General features: G+C 44.2%; 1 long non-coding RNA gene across 1 annotated transcript in view; it reads left to right on the forward strand.

Annotated features, from left to right (window-relative positions):
• The first annotated feature begins 9,993 nt into the window (after positions 1-9,993).
• LOC137074038 (uncharacterized) overlaps positions 9,994-22,592 on the forward strand; it is a 43,235-nt gene continuing 30,636 nt past the window's right edge. The window contains exons 1-2 of the long non-coding RNA XR_010904880.1: positions 9,994-10,611; positions 10,701-10,939. This is a non-coding gene — a long non-coding RNA (uncharacterized lncRNA). The remainder of the gene's footprint in view (positions 10,612-10,700; positions 10,940-22,592) is intronic.

The following is a 22,592-nucleotide window of genomic DNA, read 5'->3' on the forward strand; positions in this document are numbered from 1 at the left end:
GCATTCAGCGCTGACGGGGAGGTTGGAGGTAATCCTTTCCAAGAACTCCAGTCACAAATTCAGGAGCTAGGAAGAGAGATGACTAGGTGATGTCGACACTTGCTGGTCTGAGTACTGTGAATACTAGGTCATATGCCTATAGTCCCAGAGAAAGACAAATTGTTCCCTATTGTGGTGACAGTCAGACCGTTAACAAGTTTATTGAGGAACTCGAACGAGATATTCGGGTAAGGGGGTCGAGTGAAGCGGATCGGGCAGACTTTATATTGTCACACTTAAGGGGATCAGCACTTGAGGAGGTTAGAAGATTGTGTGTGGAGTGGGAGGATACAATGCCTTGGGACCTGTTTGATTGCTTAAGGGCCACCTTCAGAGAAAAGCGGACAACCCCTCAGTTATTACATGCCTTCTATGCACAGAAGCAGTTAGAAGGGGAGCATCTCCGAGATTATTTGCATGCCTTGTCAACTATGTTAAACGCAGCACTCCAACAGTCATCTAAGGCAATGTCAGATGTGCAGTTAGCACTGAGGGACCAGTTTATTGAAGGAGTAAGGGACACTGTACTTCATCGAGAACTGCAGAAAATGGTGCAAGACCTAGTGGTGCGCTGTTTGAGGTCAGAAAAGAAGCTCTGTTATGGTGTGTGGAAAAGCGCCCCCGTGGGGCAAGCGTTGCTAAAACTCGGTACCTGCTGGCCGTGGGTGTTGAGGAGAGTGCAAGATCCACAGGTGTGTTCACATCTTCTTCAAATGACCTGAGTGCTATGTTGCAAGACATAGTGAAAGCGGTGGTGCAACAAGGAACAGCAATCAGCGAGTTAACCAATGCAGTCCGGAGTCTTAGTACTCAAAGATCTAGTTTGGGCTCGGAAAGGCTCCGAGCTAAAAACAAGCGCAGATATACCCGAGACAGTCAACCTATTTGCCTTAGTTGTGAAGGTGTGGGACATATAGCCCGCCAATGCACATCGCTGCCCAAACAGGAAGGGCAGGAAGGGGCCCCTGCCGAAGCATGAGCGTCGGGAAATGTGGTCCCTCCTTTGCGCAGAGCCAAACAATGAAAGGAGCAGTCCATGGCTCAAGCAGCAGTCCTCTGACAAAAGAGCATTTCTCTGAACATGCTGTGGGATAATGCTCTTAGGTTGAAATTAGCATAGGTGGAATAACTGTTAAATGTCTGTTAGACACGGGCAGCAATGTGAGCACGCTGATGGAAAGCTATTTCGGAGAGCGCTTACTAGGGAAAGATAAGGATATGCACAGCATCATGAAGTGGTTGCTAATTACAGCTGCTAACAAACTCCCTCTCCCATATCTGGGGTATGTGGAATTGGACATTCAGATGTTAGGGTTAACAATACCTGGTTGTGGATTCTTGATAGTTAAAGACCAGATGTGTGGAGAAGCTGATCCTTCCCCTCCAGGAATTCTTGGCATGAATATTGCACAGCACTGCAAAGAGCTGATCTTGGCAGAGTTTGATAATGCCCTGGCAGGAACACTAGAATCACATTGGCGGGATGCTTTTAGTAAGGTAAATGAAGAGGGGCTAATTGGGACAAGCTCCACGGTTTGACTGGCTGGAAGATTCAAAACTTGCATAACGGCAGCCTCTGTACTGTCCCAGGGTCATCAGGTGGAGAGTGGTTCATGCGACGTAGCATTTCATCGAATTTCCCGAGATCATGAGGAAGTCACTGTCAGTGTGAGGACCATGACGGAGACCCAAAGTGACTTGGAATGCCCCTCAGACAGAGCACGGATGGGAGGAACTCCAGATCAACAGGCAGAGTTGCGAACATTGTTGAGGCAGTACGCTGAAGTGTTCGCAGGGTGTGGCAAGGATCTTGGGTATACTGACTGGGTGAAACACGAGATTCCTGTGACCGACGATTTGCCCGTGACCCAGGTGTACAGAAGGATACCCCCCAATCAGTTTGTGGAGGGCATATTTACGGACTATTTAAAAAGGGAGTGATTAAGGAAAGATGTAGCTCGTATGCAACCCCAGTGGTCTTAGTCAGGACGGCTGATGGTAGCTTATGGCTATGCGTAGGCTACCGGAAACTGAACTAAAAGACCCAGCGAGATGCGTTTCCTCTGCCGCGAATCAACAAGGTCTACTCAAGCACATTTGAGACTCAACTGTCCATATTTGAAATAGTGTTACGCCGGCTAGGGAATCTGGGTTATAGATTAAGGTGAAGAAGTGCTACTTCCAAAAAGCGGATGTGAAGTTTATGGAACACCAAGTATCAGATCAAGGGGTAGGCCCTGACCCTGATAAGATCAGTGCAGTAGACCAATGGCCAGCACCTAGTACTGTGAAGGAACTGTGGTCCTTTCTGGGATTTTGCAGTTATTAAAGTGTGATAAGTGGTTCCAGAGCTCTTGGACATGTGAGTGTCAACAGGCATTTGAGTGTCTTAAGAGGGAGCTGACCTGTGCTCCATTGCTAGGATATGCCGACTTCTCTCTTCCGTTCATGTTGGAGACGGATGCCAGTAGCTGGGGTTTAGGGGGCTGTCTTGTACCAGTACCAGGGTGGGAGAAAAAAGCTAATAGCCTATGCTAGTCGAAGGTTGAGAGGTGCCGAACACAATGACTGGAACTACAGCAGCATGAAATTGGAGCTCCTGGCGTTAAAGTGGGCTGTAGCAGAAAAGTTCAGAGGTTATCTGCTTGGATTGCAGTTCACTGTCCTGACTGACAACAACCCACTCTGCCATCTTAACACAGCTAAGTTGGGAGTGGTGGAGCAGCGGTGGGTGGCAAAGCTGGCAGTGATCATTTTTGAGATTCGCTATCGGCCGGGGCGTTGTAATACAGCGGCTGATGCTCTTTCCCGGAGGCCTCAGCTGGAAAGTGCAGAGGCAGTGACCGAAGATGCTGAGTTTGATGGCTGTGTAGCCATTTGCAGTGAGCTACAGGTGGAAACAGCTGTCGAACCTGACCTTGCAGTGGCTAGTCCGGTGGCAGTAGATCTGATGGAGGGGGAAGTTATCCCAGAACATGCCCTTGAGAACACTCCAACTTTACCTGGGTATACAAAGGAGGAACTTTGTTGCTTTCAGGATGCTGACCCTTCTCTGAGTGTCCTAAAACGGCAGTCAGCAGTTGTTGCTTCTCACTTGTTTTGTTGAGGCAGTGCTACGAAGTGTTCATGACCAAATTGGACACCAAGGAATTGAGAGAACGTTGGGCTTGCTCAAGCAAAGATGCTATTGGGCTGTAGACAAATGGGTGAAGAACTGGCAACATTGCTAAGATGCCTCAGCCCAAGATACAGGCATCCTGGACACCTTTTCTGGCTTCCCGTCCATTGGAAGTGGTAGATGTTGATCCTCCGCTTAGGATGGCAGAGAAAACGTCTTGTGGTGACGGACATTTTTACCAAGTTTAGCCAGGCGTTCCCCACCCGGGATCAGGAGTATGGAAGTCAAGAACTACTCCATATCACCTGCAAGGGAACCCTCATTGTGAGCGGTTCAACCGCACCTTGCATGACCTGCTGCGCTTGCTACCACCCAAAAAGATAAGGAGGTGGCCTGAACACCTGCCAGAATTGGTGTATGCATACAATGTGACGCCTCATTCCTCCACAGGATATCCACCATATTTCATGTTGTTTGGGACACAACCCCACCTTCCGGTTGATGCGCTGTTGGGACGAGAGCCTGAGGAGGGCACGGAAACAAACTAGCTGTCTGTTCAATGGGAGCGTCTCCAGTATGCTCATGCTAGAGTGAAACCACAGGGAGGAGGTGCGCAAAGAAGAGTGTATCAAGCACATATTCATCCTTGTCCGCTACCAACCCCGCTGCCCGCACCGCGTAGCAAGGTACGCCCAGTGGAAGAAGTTGCTAGTCCACTGGACGAGGAACCAACAATGTTTTCGGACACTGAGTGTGTTGTTGTAGAAGAGACATGGCAAACAGCAGGAGGGCAGCCCAAGCCATTAGTGGAGGGAAGTCTGGAACAGTCAAATCCGCAGGGGGAGCCTGAATTTGGTGAGAGCTTGGATAAACCACTAGTGGCTAAAACATGCTTTTACCTACACTATTATTATAATCTAAAAATGCGCTAAAGCCAATAATGACACTAACCAAAACTTAAGCTTGTAAGGCCCACTTCTGTAATATTACATTAATTTTACCTCTACTAAAATATACGTGAGGATGTTTGTGGCAAAGGGGGCGTGGTTCTGTGAGGTCTGCAGCGGGAGAGAGAGCTCAGAGCGGAGCGGCAGGTAAGTAGGTCAAGCACAGATGACGAACACCTGTTTCTGATTGCAGTAATTGGCAGGGAGAGAGCGCATTTAAGCCGCGGCCGGGAGAGAGCTGGGAGAGAGAGTTGGACTGGGACTTTGCGTGTGCTTACCGGAGAAACTGAGTGATATACAGAGACTGAACGTGCAAAGGAGTGATCCATATCGTGGAGAACCTGAGATACCACACTGAATGTGTGTTTATTATTTATTTTGAAAGACTGAATAAAGAAAGCGAGTCCCAGTCAAAGCCGACCCCTGTCTTCTTCCTTCCATACACAACGAACTTTACTACACTGGTGCCGAAACCCGGGAAGGAAGAAGAGAGCCGCCGCCATGCAAACTCCGCCGAGGACGCCACTTGTGGACATTGCTCAATCGCTCGCGGGTCTTCACCAAGAACACCACCAGGACCTGCTGGCCGTGAGGGAGGAACAACAGAAAAGGTTCGAAGCTCTCCTCACGGCCCAGCATGAAGGCCGCGAGCTGTTCCGGAGCTGGATGGACCGGGAGGTTCGGGCCATTCCCCAGAGACAGACCATCGACTCGGCCGCCCCAATGACTTTAGCCAAGATGGGTCCGGAGGATGACCCTGAGGCATTCCTGGACCTCTTTGAGCGGGCGGCCGGGTATTGGGAATGGCCCAAAACGGACTGGCCAATGCGGCTGCTGCCTCTACTGTCCGGAGAGGCACAAGTAGCCGCCCACCAACTGCCAGTCCCGAATCTCCTGGTATACGACGACCTGAAGCGCGCGATCCTCCAGAGGGTCGGCCGGACTCCGGAACAACATCGGCAACGGTTCCGGACGCTAACCCTGGACGAGTTCGGTCGGCCCTTCGTCTTCGCGCACCAGCTCCGGGACTCCTGCCGCAAGTGGTTGATGGCGGCTGGGAGTGACGTCGAGGACATCATCGATCGTGTGGCACTGGAGCAGTTTGTGGCAAGGCTGCCGAGGAGGACTGCCCAATGGGTCCAGTGCCACCGCCCGGCGTCGCTAGACCAGGCCATCCAGCTGGCGGAGGACGAAATGGTGGCGTGCCGAGGGGTTGGCGAAACCCTACCCTCAGCTTCTCTCTCTCTCTCTCTCTCTCTCTCTCTCTCTCTCTCTCTCTCTTCTTTTTCCCCCTCCTCTCTCTCTAAACCTGTCCCTCTACCCAGGTCACGCAGAACGCTGACGCCCCGGCCGGCTCCACGGTGGAGATCGGGAGCTCCAGTCGATCCAGCCGTCGGGTACCAGCCGTCAGCGAGAGGAGGGGGAGGAGCTCAGGATCCCGGTCTGCCGGCTTCCCGGCACCCGCTCTCTCCACGCCAATTCATGACCCCACTGCCAGCCACTAGGGCCGCGGGGAAACCTGGGCCGGCGTGCTGGCGTTGCGGGGACCCCGGACAGTTTATTGATCAGTGTCCGAGGATTGAGGTGGGGACACTGGTCCGGATCCCCGACGCACCACACGCCGCCCCCGATCAGGCTGGCCTGTACCAAATACCCGTGAGTATCAAGAGGGGTACTTATCAAGCTTTGGTGGATTCAGGTTGTAACCAGACCTCCATACACCAAAGCCTGATTCAATCCGGGGCATGGGATAAGCGCCGCATGGTTATGGTGAGGTGTGTGCACGGGGAGGTGAGAGAATACCCTTTAGTCCCGATGGATTTTCTATTCAGGGGTCAAAAACATAGAGTTGAGGTGGCCGTTAACCAGCACCTCCGGCATCCACTGATTTTGGGGACAAATTGGCCAGGTTTTAATAAATTATTGGGATGTTTGTGTGTGGATGCCTCTTGGGGGAAAAAAGAGAAAGGGAAGGTGGCGGTCGCGCAGGCGGGGGAGGTGGAACCGAGACCACTGGGCACTGATCCGGGGGAACCGAGCGCTCCAGAAACGCCAGTGTTTTCGGAAGGCTGTGCCATCGACGGCCATCCCCTCCGTCCTGATCAACCGCTCACCTTTCCTTATTTTACTCTGATAAAGGACAGGTTGTATCGGGTGACCCAAGATGCCCAGACAAAACAGACTACAACCCAGTTGTTAATTCCTAAAAGCCGTCGGGAAATGCTTTTCCAGGCGGCTCATCACAATCCGATGGCCGGGCATTTAGGGCAAACAGCAACACTAAACCGCCTCATGGCCCGATTCTTTTGGCCGGGCATTCACGAGAATGTACGCCGGTGGTGTGCGTCTTGTCATGAATGTCAGTTGGTAAACCCACCGGCCCAACCAAAAACACCATTGTGCCCCCTCCCGTTGATGCAGGTCCCCTTCGAAAGAATTGGTATGGACCTCATCGGGCCATTAGAGCGGTCAGCCCACGGACATCGCTTTGCATTAGTCCTAGTGGATTATGCAACACGATATCCCGAGGCAGTGCCACTGCGTAACATTTCGGCGAAAAGTGTTGCGAGTGCACTGTTCTCCCTAATCTCCCGGGTGGGAATCCCAAAAGAGATTCTCACCGATCAAGGCACGGCGTTCATGTCACGGACAATCCGCGAACTTTACGAATTATTGGGCATTAAATCTATTCGGACCAGCGTCTATCACCCACAAACAGACGGGCTGGTAGAAAGATTTAATCGCACGTTGAAAAAATGATTCGTAAGTTTGTTCACGAAGACGCCAAAAATTGGGACAAATGGCTAGAACCTCTCTTGTTCGCTGTCCGCGAGGTCCCCCAAGCCTCCACAGGGTTTTCCCCCTTCGAGCTTCTCTATGGCCGCCAACCCCGAGGGGTTTTGGATGTCATTAGGGAAGCTTGGGAGGACGGACCATCCGCTAGTAAAAACGAAATTCAGTTTGGGTTAGACCTGAGAACAAAACTCCACACGCTGGGGCGGCTTTCAATGGAGAATTTGTTACAGGCTCAAGACAAACAAAGACAGCTGTACAACAAAGGGGCTAGATTACGACAATTTTCACCGGGAGAGAAAGTACTTCTATTACTCCCCACCTCGAGTTCCAAATTACTCGCCAAGTGGCAAGGACCGTTTGAGGTCACACGACAAGTAGGGGATCTGAACTATGAGGTAATTCGATTCGACAGGGACGGGGCACGTCAGATATACCACCTCAATTTATTAAAAAAATGGGTTGAGGCAGAGGCTGTGATGCTGGCGACGGTAGTGAGTGGAGAGGATGATCTCGGACCAGAGGCGGTTCAAAAGTCACAATCTCCCGCTCTGGTCCCGGGGGGAGATCACCTCTCACCCTCCCAGCTCATAGACCTCAAACAATTACAGGCGGATTTTACCGACGTGTTCTCGCCCCTACCGGGTCGGACAGACCTCATCCAACACTACGTTGAGACCGAGCCGGGCGTGGTTGTACGCAGCCGACCATATAGATTGCCTGAACACAAGAAAAAAGTGGTTCAGGCAGAATTAGAGGCAATGTTAGAGATGGGGGTTATAGAAGAATCCAACAGTGACTGGGCGAGCCCGATCGTTTTGGTTCCAAAACCTGACGGCTCGGTCCGTTTCTGCGTGGATTACAGAAAAGTCAACGTGGTGTCGAAATTTGATGCATATCCCATGCCACGGATTGACGGATTGCTTGATCGGCTAGGTACTGCTCATTTTTATTTGACACTGGACTTGACAAAGGGTTACTGGCAGATCCCCTTGTCTCCAGTAACCAAAGACGTTTGGATTACACCAATTCGTTACGCTTCCTTTCGGGCTGTTCGGGGCACCTGCGACTTTTCAGCGTCTGATGGACCGAATTCTTCGGCCGCATGCTGCATATGCCGCTGCCTATCTGGATGATATCATTTATAGTGGTGACTGGCAGCGTCATATGCAGCATTTGCGAGCAGTCCTCAGGTCGCTGAGAAGGGCGGGGCTCACGGCCAACCCGAAGAAGTGTGCAATTGGGCGGGTGGAAGTAAGATATCTGGGCTTCCACTTGGGTCATGGGCAGGTGCGTCCCCAAATTAATAAGACCGCAGCGGTTGCGGCCTGCCCAAGACCCAAGACCAAAAAGGAGGTTAGACAGTTCCTGGGGCTGGCGGGATATTATAGGAGGTTTGTACCTAATTATTCGGACCTCGCCAGCCCGCTGACTGATCTAACTAAAAAGGAAGAACCAGATACAGTTCGGTGGACGGAGCAGTGCCAGCAGGCTTTCACTCAGTTAAAGGTGGCTCTGTGTGGTGGGCCGCTCCTACAAGCTCCTAACTTTTCTTTCCCTTTTTCTCTGCAGACTGACGCCTCGGACAGGGGGCTGGGCGCGGTCCTGTCCCAGGAGGTGGAGGGGGAGGAACGGCCGGTGCTGTACATCAGTCGAAAGCTCTCTAAGAGAGAGACGATTTACAGCACCATAGAGAAGGAGTGTTTGGCCATCAGGTGGGCCGTCCTCACCCTTCGCTATTACCTCCTGGGGCGGGAGTTCACCCTCTGTTCGGATCACGCGCCCTTGCAGTGGCTCCACCGCATGAAGGATACCAATGCGCGGATCACCCGTTGGTATCTAGCGTTACAGCCTTTTAAGTTCAAGGTGATCCACAGGCCGGGTGTTCAGATGGCTGCGGCTGACTTCCTCTCCTGTAGGCGGGGAGGGGAGGGGGGGGGAGGCTGCAGGCCGGATGGCTCCCCGGCCTGAGTCGGGCGGTGGGGGTATGTGGCAAAGGGGGCGTGGTTCTGCGAGGTCTGCAGCGCGAGCTCAGAGCGGAGCGGCAGGTAAGTAGGTCAAGCACAGATGACGAACACCTGTTTCTGATTGCAGTAATTGGCAGGGAGAGAGCGCATTTAAGCCGCGGCCGGGAGAGAGCTGGGAGAGAGAGTTGGACTGGGACTTTGCGTGTGCTTACCGGAGAAACTGAGTGATATACAGAGACTGAACGTGCAAAGGAGTGATCCATATCGTGGAGAACCTGAGATACCACACTGAATGTGTGTTTATTATTTATTTTGAAAGACTGAATAAAGAAAGCGAGTCCCAGTCAAAGCCGACCCCTGTCTTCTTCCTTCCATACACAACGAACTTTACTACAATGTTATTTGTGATTTTTTTTTCACTGCTATTGGATGGAAGATAGATTGAAATGGCCTGTTCACATGGCCATGAGCTCACACAACCTGCGAATCAACATTCAAATAATTAAAATGTCCTATATATACTGTAAAAAAAATGTTGTTTTTTGTTGGTTTAAATAAGTAACCTGGTTGCCTTAAAATTTTGAGTTTATTGAAAATAAAAAATTTAGTTGATACAATGAAGGAAATTTGTTTAATAAATAGAAATTCAAAATATTATTGTATATAAACCACATAAAAAATTTGATAGATTATTAAAATAGCACAATTTGGCATGTTTCGCTGCGTCATCAAAAATAAAACACACACAATTACCCAATATTTTTACAAAATATTTGAATAATATTTTAATAAAGGTTGTCGAATCTCAAAAAATGTTCATTGTACTCTGATGCCACCATCATCCCTCATTATTTTAGTTTAGTCCTGCTGTGTCTAATTAACTATCATCTGTATCACCGTTATGTTCTCCCCCACCCCCACCCCGCTTGCACCAAGGACCATCCAGCGGTCAAGCGCATGTGCCTTGAGCAGGGAGAAGGCGCCCATCAGACCACCTTCCCGGACTACTGCCTGTTGTTCGAGAAGGGTCCTCGAGGGAGCCTTTCATCGTATGTAGAGTGGGTGCTGGCTTCCTGAAACTCACCATTCACCGTCGTGGATGCCACCAGCCCCACTCCTGATCCAGGAACCAGCCCAGTACCACCTTGCTGCGAGGAATGGCAGGACGTGCCAACTGCAGAAGGAGAGAAGACCTCGGCAGCGATGTCAGAGCCGGACATCTCACCGAAGCCTGAGGGGAATTCGTCTGACCAGGTATGCGAGCCGACTGACCCTTCCATCACTGAGGGAGTTCGAGGGAATGGAGACGAGTACTGCCCACCCTCCCGCCACTGAGAGTGAGTACGGTTGGAACATTATGGACAGTTTGTTTTCGTGTGGAGAGACCAATTTTCTGTGCCCCCTCATCTCATCTGAACCTTCATCATCAGTCTTGTTAACCCTACCCATCCTCGCTTTCCCACCAACTCTCCGAACTGCCATCTACAGCCATAGTCATGTTACCAGTATCTGTTGTCTTCAGTCTCCTCTTCAGTCTTCTGCCACTCCTACAGACCAGTCATCGCTTCCTCCCATCAGCCCCTCATCTTCACCTTAGCCTCCTCTCAGTGGCGCGGCTACCCCTCGGAGCTGCTGGGAGTCCCCAATCCCAGGAAGTCTGAAGCCCCTGGCTCCGCCTCCAGGCTCTTACGCCCTCACTCCTTCCTCGCACGCATCTTAATCAGCTCCCTAGTCCATTGACTTACCGGTATGTCCTGTTCAGTGCCCTGACTACTGAACTAGGGAGCTGATTAAGACGCACCTAATATCAGCCTCTCATCTCTTTTATGTCTTAAGGTGGTTGCACTCAAGCCTCGAAGCTCAGCTCCGCATCTCACGCCTTGTTTATACTTTCGCCTGTCTCCGCTGCGCGAGCCTCCACTGACTGCGCGCGCTCCTTCCCAAACGGACGAGGCATTTATACTTGATGTGCTCGCCCTTGTGCAAAACTTTGAAATGACAGAGGGCGACTCGGAATGATTGTTCTATAAACCAACAGGAAAAAGCATCAAGAAGAAGTGGACTAATGTACACAGGTGATGATATTTATTTAAGTACATTTGTGATCCCGTCTGTGAAGCCCCGGCTAAAGTCGCAAAATTTAATTATGAGATTTTGATCGTCAAAGTGCCATAGTCATAAAAATGACAAAAATAGGTAATTTGTGTTTATTGCTGTAAATTATAAATTATACCAAGGGGTTTGAGATACAATACTCAATTTTTAATTCATAACATTATAAATACTGAAATTAGTGATTTTATTGACACTACACTTTATAATTTTGCATTAAACAAAATATCGGATGCGGGCTCCCTAAACATCAATTTAAATCATCTCAAGGGGTTTTCAGCGCAACAACACCAGCTGATTTGTATGTTATTCAGTTCAGGAACTTATTTTTTTACCATTAGGAAGAGAAAGACATTAATATCAGTCGGCACGAGCGGCAATCAGGTCATCGCGACTTAAGTCGGGTTCAGATGTCTGGCGAGATATTTTCGTGTCATCGCCAATATTTTAATATTTTCTTCTTTGTTTTGTAAATAAACATTGTGCCAATAATAACCATATTAATTTAAAGTCATATTAGGCCTGCTATGTGTCTTTTTAAAACAAGTTGTGGATGGTGGTGTGTCAGATTAATGCAGTGTTTCCCAACCAAGGTGCGCCGGGTGCCGTGTAAAAGGTTTCAGCACGCACTTTGCATCGCGGTTTCGTCTCACATCTGATGTTGCATCTTTAATATAGGTTGTAACTTGAAAATAATGCTTTATGTATGTTTCTGTCGATGGATACACGTGCTGGCTCCTCAGTTATACATTACAACAACAGCGATAATAAAAGAAAAACGTGGGCAAACGGTCTTTCTTAGTACCCTTTGTGGTAACACTTTACTTGAAGGGGTGTGCATAAGACTAACATGACACCTTCATAATCATGACATGACACGTGTCATGAATATGAAGGAGTTTTATGCATGTTTATGACAACTGTCATTAAGTGTCATTCGCTTAATTATGTCATTTTTAATGCAATGATGACATTTTGGAGTTGTCTTTGTTATGACAACTTGACATAAACCAATACATCATAACCTGTCAGTGTCTTTGTCATGACAACTTGACATTACCAAGACAACATAACCTGTCATAAACAGATATGAAATGACATAGCAGATTAATTATCAAATTTAAGAAACTACTTAGCTTTTTGGGTTTACATTACATTAGTTGCTAGGCAACGTGGGGGAGAGGATGCTGGCGTTGTCTGTTCGCCACTTCTCCACCCACAAATCATGTTAACTTTACTATTAAATTTAGATTTTATTATATTTTTTCTTATGTTTGTGACTAGTCTAACAGAGCTACTATTGGGACTGTTGCTGATTGCTGGCAGCCACTGAGAGGACGTTGTTTGCATTTTTTCACCGCTTCTCTTCTGTTTTTGTTTGAATTTGTGGTTGGTTTTGGTTTGAAGGAAATTTGATGTTGCTCGCTGCGGCTGCTCTCTCTTCTGGGTGTCGGCTGCTCACTGGTGGTCTTCCTCGGGCTTGAACTGCATGGTGGCTGAAGTTTGCACCAGGCTAGCGTCATCAGCGTCCGGCATGATGTTGAGATGTAATTTTTACTTGTTATTCATGTATTGTTATTTTTTCCCTTTGTTGCACTTTGAGATTCTTCAGAATGAAAAGTGTGTTATAAATAAAATCTATTATTATTATTATTATTATTATTATTATTATTAAACTGTCATGTGGTTGGTTTTGACGTTGGCTGTCATTAGGCTATTATAATGTCATGATTTTTTTTATAAATTTAATTTGTCATTTACATGTCATTAAGTGTCAATACTCTGTCAAAATATTTTATAACATTGTCATGAATATATTTCTTGACCTAAACTACAGTGGTACAAGTTGAATTTGTCATTAACATGTCATTAAGTGTCAATACTCTGTCAAATTATTTCATAACATTGTCATGCATATATTTCTTGACCTAAACTACAGTGGTACAAGTTGAATTTGTCATTAACATGTCATTAAGTGTCAATACTCTGTCAAATTATTTCATAACATTGTCATGCATATATTTCTTGACCTAAACTACAGTAGTACAAGTTGAATTTGTCATTAACATGTCATTAAGTGTCAATACTGTGTCAAGTTATTTCATAACATTGTCATAAATATATTTCTTGACCTAAACTACAGTGGTACAAGTTGAATTTGTCATTAACATGTCATTAAGTGTCAATACTCTGTCAAATTATTTTATAACAGTGTCATGAATATTTAGCTTGACCTGAAATATGGCATCATAGAGGAAATCGTACAGAGTCATTAAAAACTATTAATATAACTCAAAATGATAGAGTGGCATAGACATATACACCTATATGATGATGCCTATGGTGGCACCACTGGTAATGTGTACGCTGTAACAGTTGTTGACAGAGCCTCAGTCAGGTTAGTTTGTTTAGGTGTTTAATGTCAATTTAGTTTGCAGTAAGTAAAAACAATTCACAACAACGTTATTTTGGGTTTAATATACTTTATTTAAACTTTCGCTCACTCTTTAACGAATAGTTTGAGTTTATTCTTACCATTCGGTTTGTTATGGTGGAGTCTCGTGTGCTGGTGCACCGTCAAAAGGGGTTCGGGCGGAAACGTTGGCCCTATATATAATGTTCTGGCCTAGACTCTAGCCGCAACCATTCATTGTTCAGTCCGGGGTGGGGCTCTAAAGACTATTTCTCTTATTTTTATACATCGGAAGATAATTTATAAAGTGAAGTCATTTGACAAAGTGTTATTTTTTTGTGTTTGTTTATGTGTGTATATGATGTTGATATATATATGTTTATTTTGTGTAATGGCCATTATTTGTGTACGTGTTTTCCCCTTTTTGCGTTAATTGGTGTTGGTCACCTGTGTATAAATTCATGCCTTGTGTTTTTAAGAGTCAGTTCTGTGAGAGGGCAGGTCTTAAAAATTAAATTACTTATTTTATTTCTCGAACTCCTTTTCATATTTTTAAGACATTTGAAATTGTCTATTATCTAACCTTCTGTTGAAGCTGGTGGAGGAAACTTAAAAAATAAAATAAAACATTGTGAACTGAAAAATATTAATGATGCTGTTATTAAAAAATAATTTGACAGCGTATTAACACCTAATTACATTTTAATGACAAATTAAACTTTTGCCACTGAAAAAAAAAAGTATGACATTATAATGGCCTCAGTCAACATCAAAACCAACCATATAACAGTTTAAGGTTAACCCTATAAGCTAAGTAAGTTTCTTAAATTTGATAATCTGTTATGTCATGTTTATGACAGGTTATGTTGTCTTGGTAATGTCAAGTTGTCATGACAAAGACACTGACAGGTTATGATGTATTGGTTTATGTCAAGTTGTCATAACAAAGACAACTCCGAAATGTCATCATTGCATTAAAAATGACATAATTAAGCGAATGACACTTAATGACAGTTGTCATAAACATGCATAAAAACTCCTTCATATTCTTGACACGTGTCATGATTATGAAGGTGTCATGTCAGTCTTATGCACACCCCTTCAAGTAAAGTGTTACCGATCTCACATGGTGATCGCGATGTGAGAAATTTTGTCTCTGTGCGGTCATCCGAAAGCATGCACATGCACGTCTCAGCGCGCAAGTATATTGAGTTCTCTTTCAAGTCTTGCGCTTGAACGGACAAACTCACACAAGAAGTAGCCTATGTCAACATGTCCATCTTGATGAGTGTCCAAGCAGACATAGTCTGAATATGCCTTAAGTTAACATACTGTCGAGAAAGCGATACCCCTGGGTCTTAAAGGGGCAGTAGCCTTTACTGCTGTCTGTCAAAGAAGATAAGGAACCACTCACTGCTATTGATTGAATAGATTTTGTAAGTTTAATAAGGATTAATATTAAATTTAAACAGTTAAATATGCAGTAATTTTTCATTTGATTACTGTAACAAGTTCGTGTGTGTGGAAGGAAGAGGACACGGGGGTCGGCTGGACTGTTGATGCTTCTCTTTATTTTCGTATCAAACTCAGTGTCACACTCAGCGTGTGCTTTCAGTCAAACTCATAAACAACGTTCACTTCCGGTTCACAGCGCTTCCGGGTAAACTCAGGGTCTGGGTGTCGCATCAACAGTCCGACTCTTTCTCTCTTTCTGGCTTCCATTTCCACAGGCGTTTTATCCTCTCCCCACGCCCATTACTGGAACAAGATACACTTACCGCTCGTCCCGAGGCTCTCTCTCCCGCTGCAGACCTCGCTGAACCATGCCCCCCTTGCCACAATTACTTTATTCAATTTATTTACCTATAAACTAATGTTAGACCTACCTAAAAATAAAAGAAATAAACATTATTTTATTATCTTTGCTCAATAGCAATTATTTGTGCTGCTGCTTGGATTTAAGTTATTTGTTCTTTTCTTTATTTTTATTTGACAGTAGTTCTTTTTTTCCATGAACATAGCAAATACCGAACCATACAGAAACCGTGAACCTGAAACTGGGAACATAAAACCTAAAACAGAATCGTGAGCAATCTGTACCGTTACACCCCTAGCGTAACCTATGCGAGGGGGTGCCACAAAATTTAGAACATTTTCAAAGGGCGCCATGACTGAAAAAAGGTTGGGAAACACTGGATTAATGAATTATTGCTGCGTTCCACTCCACTTCAAGACACGCACTTGCAAACTTCCCTAAGCACTTCCCCTTGGGGGAATCTCTGCCGCCATTTTGAAGTGCGTTCCACTTCGTGAAGTGGACAAGAGAAGTTTATATGGACAGACCCTTGTTCCCTCGATTTTGACCGAGTGAGCAAGTCTACTTCATATGTACACTTCACAGGCAGCTTCATATACCACAATGCAACACGATTGTGACATCACCACATATCGCGTTTAATTTACCCCACCACAAACAACTCTATGATATTTTTAAAAACATTTAAAACAACCCAAACACATCCATATACATATAGAATGCTGCATTAAACAATTTTGTAAAGGAAAAAAATAATAATAACTCAACTCCATAGTGGATTCCAAGTGATCAAGGGCTTAGGGCGTTCCAGTTCAGTCCATTGCAAAGTTTCCGCCAGTAGTGGGCACTCATGCAACGTAAGCAATGACGCACATCCGAGTGAACGCGACGGAGGGAAGTTTGCGAGTGAAGGGCATGATTAAAACGAACTGGAACACAGCATAAGTTATCTAGGGTATTTGACATGGCAGCACTTAAACGCGAGCAGAAAATAGCTGATTACTTAAACAGCTTTTCCGATATTAATCTCGGTGGAATTACCCCGAATAATGATATAACCAGGTTTATTGAAGAAAGTGCAGGTTGAGGGTACATGAGGGTAAATAAAAGATGACAGAATTTTCATTTTCGGGTGAACTATCCTTCTCTTTATTTTTACTGCAGTACTGTACTTAATGTAGCCCAGTAACATAATTTAAGTTAGAGATTTTCTACTGAAATGTAATATATTAATTGTTTTATATATTAATGACTTTTTCCTTGGATATTTAGTTTTATTAATAAAGTTATACAAATAATTTCAATTAATTGACTTTGTAATTGTTGCTACAATCAAGCTCTTGTACCCCCAATTTGTTTGAATGTTTTTGCAACATTCAAACAAATTGCAACATTCAATAAATAGGCCTGTTTTACAAAACTTTAAGAATTTTCCCATAAATGTGTCATATATCATTGAAAATGGGAGAATCTCAGCTTTAATGTGATATATTTTAATGTGGTATATGGCTCATATTCAGGATAATTATGCATCAAATGTGTTGCAGTTTTAAAAATAAGCTTGTGTTTATATTGAAATTTCTCAAAACGTCTCGTTTACATTTGTAACCCTCGTTCCCTGAAGGAGGGAAAGGAGACGTACGTTGGACTTAGACCGACGAATTGGGATCACTTCTGGGAGCCCCTATCAGCTTTGAGATTTAGAAAACGGGCCAATGAACATTGGGGTGCCTGCTTTGCATATCGCACACCACCCGCTGCGCGGGTACAATCAATCAATCAATCAATCAATCAACTTTATTTATATAGCGCTTTTACAATCACGATTGTGTCAAAGCAGCTTCAAAGTGTCAAACAGGATAATATTGCATCAAAATTAGATTTGTCTGTACAGTCGTTCTGGAGAAAACAGTGATGTTATCAGCTTATTTTAATTTATCATACAGTCTTGTTCAAAATAATAGCAGTACAATGTGACTAACCAGAATAATCAAGGTTTTTCGTATATTTTTTTATTGCTACGTGGCAAACAAGTTACCAGTAGGTTCAGTAGATTCTCAGAAAACAAATGAGACCCAGCATTCATGATATGCACGCTCTTAAGGCTGTGCAATTGGGCAATTAGTTGAATTAGTTGAAAGGGGTGTGTTCAAAAAAATAGCAGTGTGGCATTCAATCACTAAGGTCATCAATTTTGTGAAGAAACAGGTGTGAATCAGGTGGCCCCTATTTAAGGATGAAGCCAACACTTGTTGAACATGCATTTGAAAGCTGAGGAAAATGGGTCGTTCAAGACATTGTTCAGAAGAACAGCGTACTTTGATTAAAAAGTTGATTAGAGAGGGGAAAACCTATAAAGAGGTGCAAAAAATGATAGGCTGTTCAGCTAAAATGATCTCCAATGCCTTAAAATGGAGAGCAAAACCAGAGAGACGTGGAAGAAAACGGAAGACAACCATCAAAATGGATAGAAGAATAACCAGAATGGCAAAGGCTCAGCCAATGATCACCTCCAGGATGATCAAAGACAGTCTGGAGTTACCTGTAAGTACTGTGACAGTTAGAAGACGTCTGTGTGAAGCTAATCTATTTTCAAGAATCCCCCGCAAAGTCCCTCTGTTAAAAAAAAGGCATGTGCAGAAGAGGTTACAATTTGCCAAAGAACACATCAACTGGCCTAAAGAGAAATGGAGGAACATTTTGTGGACTGATGAGAGTAAAATTGTTCTTTTTGGGTCCAAGGGCCACAGGCAGTTTGTGAGACGACCCCCAAACTCTGAATTCAAGCCACAGTACACAGTGAAGACATTGAAGCATGGAGGTGCAAGCATCATGATATGGGCATCTTTCTTCTACTATGGTGTTGGGCCTATTTATCGCATACCAGGGATCATGGATCAGTTTGCATATGTTAAAATACTTGAAGAGGTCATGTTTCCCTATGCTGAAGAGGACATGCCCTTGAAAGGGTTGTTTCAACAAGACAATAACCCAAAACACACTAGTAAACGGGCAAAGTCTTGGTTCCAAACCAACAAAATTAATGTTATGGAGTGGCCAGCCCAATCTCCAGACCTTAATCCAATTGAGAACTTGTGGGGTGATATCAAAAATGCTGTTTCTGAAGCAAAACCAAGAAATGTGAATGAATTGTGGAATGTTGTTAAATAATCATGGAGTGGAAAGACAGCTGAGAGGTGCCACAAGTTGGTTGACTCCATGCCACACAGATGTCAAGCAGTTTTAAAAAAACTGTGGTCATACAACTAAATATTAGTTTAGTGATTCACAGGATTGCTAAATCCCAGAAAAAAAAAAGTTTGTACAAAATAGTTTTGAGTTTGTACAGTCAAAGGTAGACACTGCTATTTTTTTGAACACACCCCTTTCAACTAATTGCCCAATTGCACAGCCTTAAGAGCGTGCATATCATGAATGCTGGGTCTTGTTTGTTTTCTGACAATCTACTGAACCTACTGGTAACTTGTTTGCCACGTAGCAATAAAAAATATACTAAAAACCTTGATTATTCTGGTTAGTCACATTGTACTGCTATTATTTTGAACAAGACTGTATAGCGACAATGTTGACAGATCCGTATTATAGTTTATAGAATTAATTAAAACCTAATTCATAAATTTTATCTGTAGAACTAGTTGAATAACTTTGATCATAACTTTAGCATCCCCAACTGAGCAAGCCAAGCCAAAGGCGACAGTGGCAAGAAACCAAAACTCCATCAGGGCATGATGGAGAAAAATAAACCTTGGGAGAAACAAGACTCAGTCGGGGTGCCAGTTCTCCTCTGGCCTATTAACACACGGTGTATGATTATTATTCTGGCAACCTTACAGGTCAGAAATCATATTAGATCGGATTATTCAAAATGTCAGGGTATCACGCAAGAGACGGGTTTATTTAGGATTAAAATAGCCTTTAAAATAGCATAATGAACAATGCTCCACTGACTTTAGACTAATTTTTTTTCTGGTCAGTGGCGCAATTGTTTAATGGATCAGCAAAATAGCACCAGGGATTGTTTGCGCCGGAACATGCCTCCTTTTTTTTGCACTGAACTGCCCAGGGAGCGCAAGTTCATTGACTAGTTTAGCGACGTGCTTCTGTGGAGGGAAAAGCACGCTTTGCACGGGTGCAAAATAGGAATGACACATGCGTCGGTGTACATAGTCAATTGCGCTGAGTGAAAGATAGGGCCCCAGGATGCTTTGGTCATGTCCAGGCGCAGGTCCACCATCCGATCCAGACACAGCCCGGATCCGGGATAAACCTCGGGATAAACAGAGAGACTAACATTAGCGTAGCTGCCACTCTTTTTATGATGTAAGTACATCAGGTGTTATGGGAAGTGTTCCCGGTTCCGGCTGACCTGTGTATGTCATAGTAAAGAGATGTGTTTTTAGTCTAGATTTAAACTGACAAAGTGTGTCTGCTTCCCGAACAATGCTAGGAAGACTGTTCCAGAGTTTAGGTGCTAAATAGGAAAAGGATTGACCGCCTGCAGTTGATTTAGATATTCTAGGTATTATCAACTGGCCAGAGTTTTGAGACTGCAATAGACGTGATGGAGTATAATGTGTTAAGAGCTCGCTTAAGTACTGGGGAGCTAAACCATTTAGTGCTTTGTAAGTAATAAGCAAGATTTTAAAATGTATGCAATGTTTAATAGGGAGCCAGTGCAGTGTTGACAGAACTGGACTAATACGATCATACTTCCTGGTTCTAGTAAGAACTCGAGCTGCTGCGTTTTGGACTAGCTGGAGTTTGTTTATTAAGCGAGCAGGGCAACCACCCAGTAGAGCATTACAATAATCTAGCTTTGAGCTCATGAACGCATGTACTAACTGTTCAGCATTTTGCATTGAAAGCATGTGCCGTAATTTAGATATATTTTTAAGATGCTAGAATGCGGTTTTACAGATGCTAGAAACGTGGCTTTCAAATGAAAGATTGGTATCAAAGAGCACACCCAGGTTCCTCACTGACGACGAGGGCTTGACAGAGCAGTCATCAAGTGTTAGACAGTATTCTAGGTTACTACTTGTGGAGCTTTTCTGTCCAAAATAAAAAATTCAGTTTTATCTGAATTAAGTTGCAGGAAATTACTATTCATCCAAATTTGATATCAGCTATGCATTCCGTTAATCTTGTGAATTGGTAAGTTTCGTCCGGGCGTGAGGAAATATAGAGCTGGGTATCGTCAGCATAACAATGAAAACTAACACCATGCTTCCTAATATCTTCCAGTGGTAGCATATACAGGGTGAAAAGCAACGGTCCTAACACTGAGCCTTGCGGTACCCCATACTGAACCGGTACCCCATCTCTTCATTTACTGCTACAAACTGATAACGGTCAGATAAGTATGATTTAAACCATGCCAATGCAGTTCCACTAATGCCAACATAATTTTCGATTCTATTCAGAAGAAAATTGTGATCGATAGTATCCAATGCAGCGCTAAGATCGTAACACTAATAGAGAGATACAAACACGATCAGACGATAAGAGTAAATCATTTGTAACTCTAATTAGAGCAGTCTCAGTACTATGATACGGTCTAAATCCTGACTGGAAATCCTCACATATACCATTCATACCAGGAACTTTTCTAGTATTTTTGATAGAAACAGTAGATTCGAGATTGGCCTGTAAATAACTAATTATTTAGGATCAAGTTGCGTTTTTTTAATAAGTGGTTTTATTATAGCCAACTTAAAAGTTTTCGGTACATATCCTAATGTCAAGGATGAATTAATTATAATAAGCAGAGGATCTATGACCTCTGGATCTCTTTTAGTAGCCTAGTCGGTATAGGATCAAGCATACATGTTGTTGATTTTGATGATTTAACAAGTTTAGCCAATTCTTCTCCTCCTATAGCAGTGAATGAGGGTAGTTTTTCCTCAGTGACACTACAATGCTTTGTCTGAAGTGATACTGTAGTAGACGGCTGCATGGTTATAATTTTATTCCTAATATTATCAATCTTACTAGTAAAGAAGTTCATAAAGTCATTACTGCTGTGTTGTTTACAAACATCAGAAGTTTAAGCTTTATTTTTGTTAATTTAGCCACTGTATCGAATAAATACCTAGGATTCTGTTTGTTTTCTTCTAAAAGAGTTGAGAAATAAACAGATCTAGCAGTTTTTATGGCCTTTCTATATGCAATCATGCTCTCTTTCCACAAATTGCGAAAAACCTCCAGTTTTGTTTTCTTCCAGCTGCGCTCCATTTTTCTGGCTGCTGTTTTAAGGGCCCGGGTGTGCTCGTTGTACCACGGCGTTGGATTATTTGTTTTTATCTTCTTTAAGCGCCGGGGAGCAACTATGTCTAAAGTGCTAGTAAAGAGAGAGTCAATAGTTTCTGTTGCAACATCACAACAAAACCAGCAAATTCTTTGATAAAGTCTGTATTGTGCCCTGGTGGCCTGTATACAGTAGCCAGCACAAATGTCAAACAGGATTTATCATTTACACTACACAATGTTACATAAAGCACCAAATTTGAAACTAGATGTAGTAAGTTCGTAGATAAGGAAGGAAGAGGACAAGGGGGTCGGCTGGACTGCTGACGTCTCTTTTATTATAACAAACTCAAAATACAGTGTGCACACGATCGCGTGTGACTTTCATTCAAACTCTTGTTCACTTCCGGGTCTTTTCACTTCCGGGTCTCATTCAATGTCTCTGGGATGTGTGTGGAGCGTCAGCAGTCCTCTCTCTCCCCTGCTTCCGTTTCTCCGGGCGTTTTGTACTCTCTCCGCGCCCATTACTGAAACGAGATACAGGTGTTACCAATCTGTGTCCAACCCACTCACTTACCGCTCGTCCCGCGGCTCTCTCTCCCGCTGCAGACCTCGCTGAACCACGCCCCCCTTGCCACACTAGACTTCTAAGTAATACTGAAAATATTATTATAAATTACAGCAACACCTCCCCCTTTACCTTTCAAACGTGGTTCATGTTTATAACAATAATCTTGGGTGGTGCACTCATTTAAAGTAATGTAGTCGTCAGGTTTTAGCCAGGTTTCTGTCAAACACAGCACATCTAAGTTATGATCTATAATCATATAATTAACAATAAGCGTTTTTGGAGAAAGGGATCGAATATTCAGCAACCCAAGCTTTATCAATTGTTCATCCGAATTATATCTGTTGTTCATCATTTGTTGGACATCAATTAAATTTTTACTTTTAAATGGTTTTGATGTTTTTTTTTTTGTATTTACTAATTCGGGGAACAGACATAGTCTCTATATGATAATATCTAGGTGAAAGAGTCTCTGTGTGCTGGTATTTAGCTGACTTTGGTGATGTGAGACAGCTAGCAGACGGTTGGTTCAGCCAGTTTGTCTGCTTCCTG

The sequence above is a fragment of the Pseudorasbora parva genome, chromosome 4 (assembly GCF_024679245.1).
Source record: "Pseudorasbora parva isolate DD20220531a chromosome 4, ASM2467924v1, whole genome shotgun sequence".
In the NCBI taxonomy this organism is placed as follows: domain Eukaryota; kingdom Metazoa; phylum Chordata; class Actinopteri; order Cypriniformes; family Gobionidae; genus Pseudorasbora; species Pseudorasbora parva.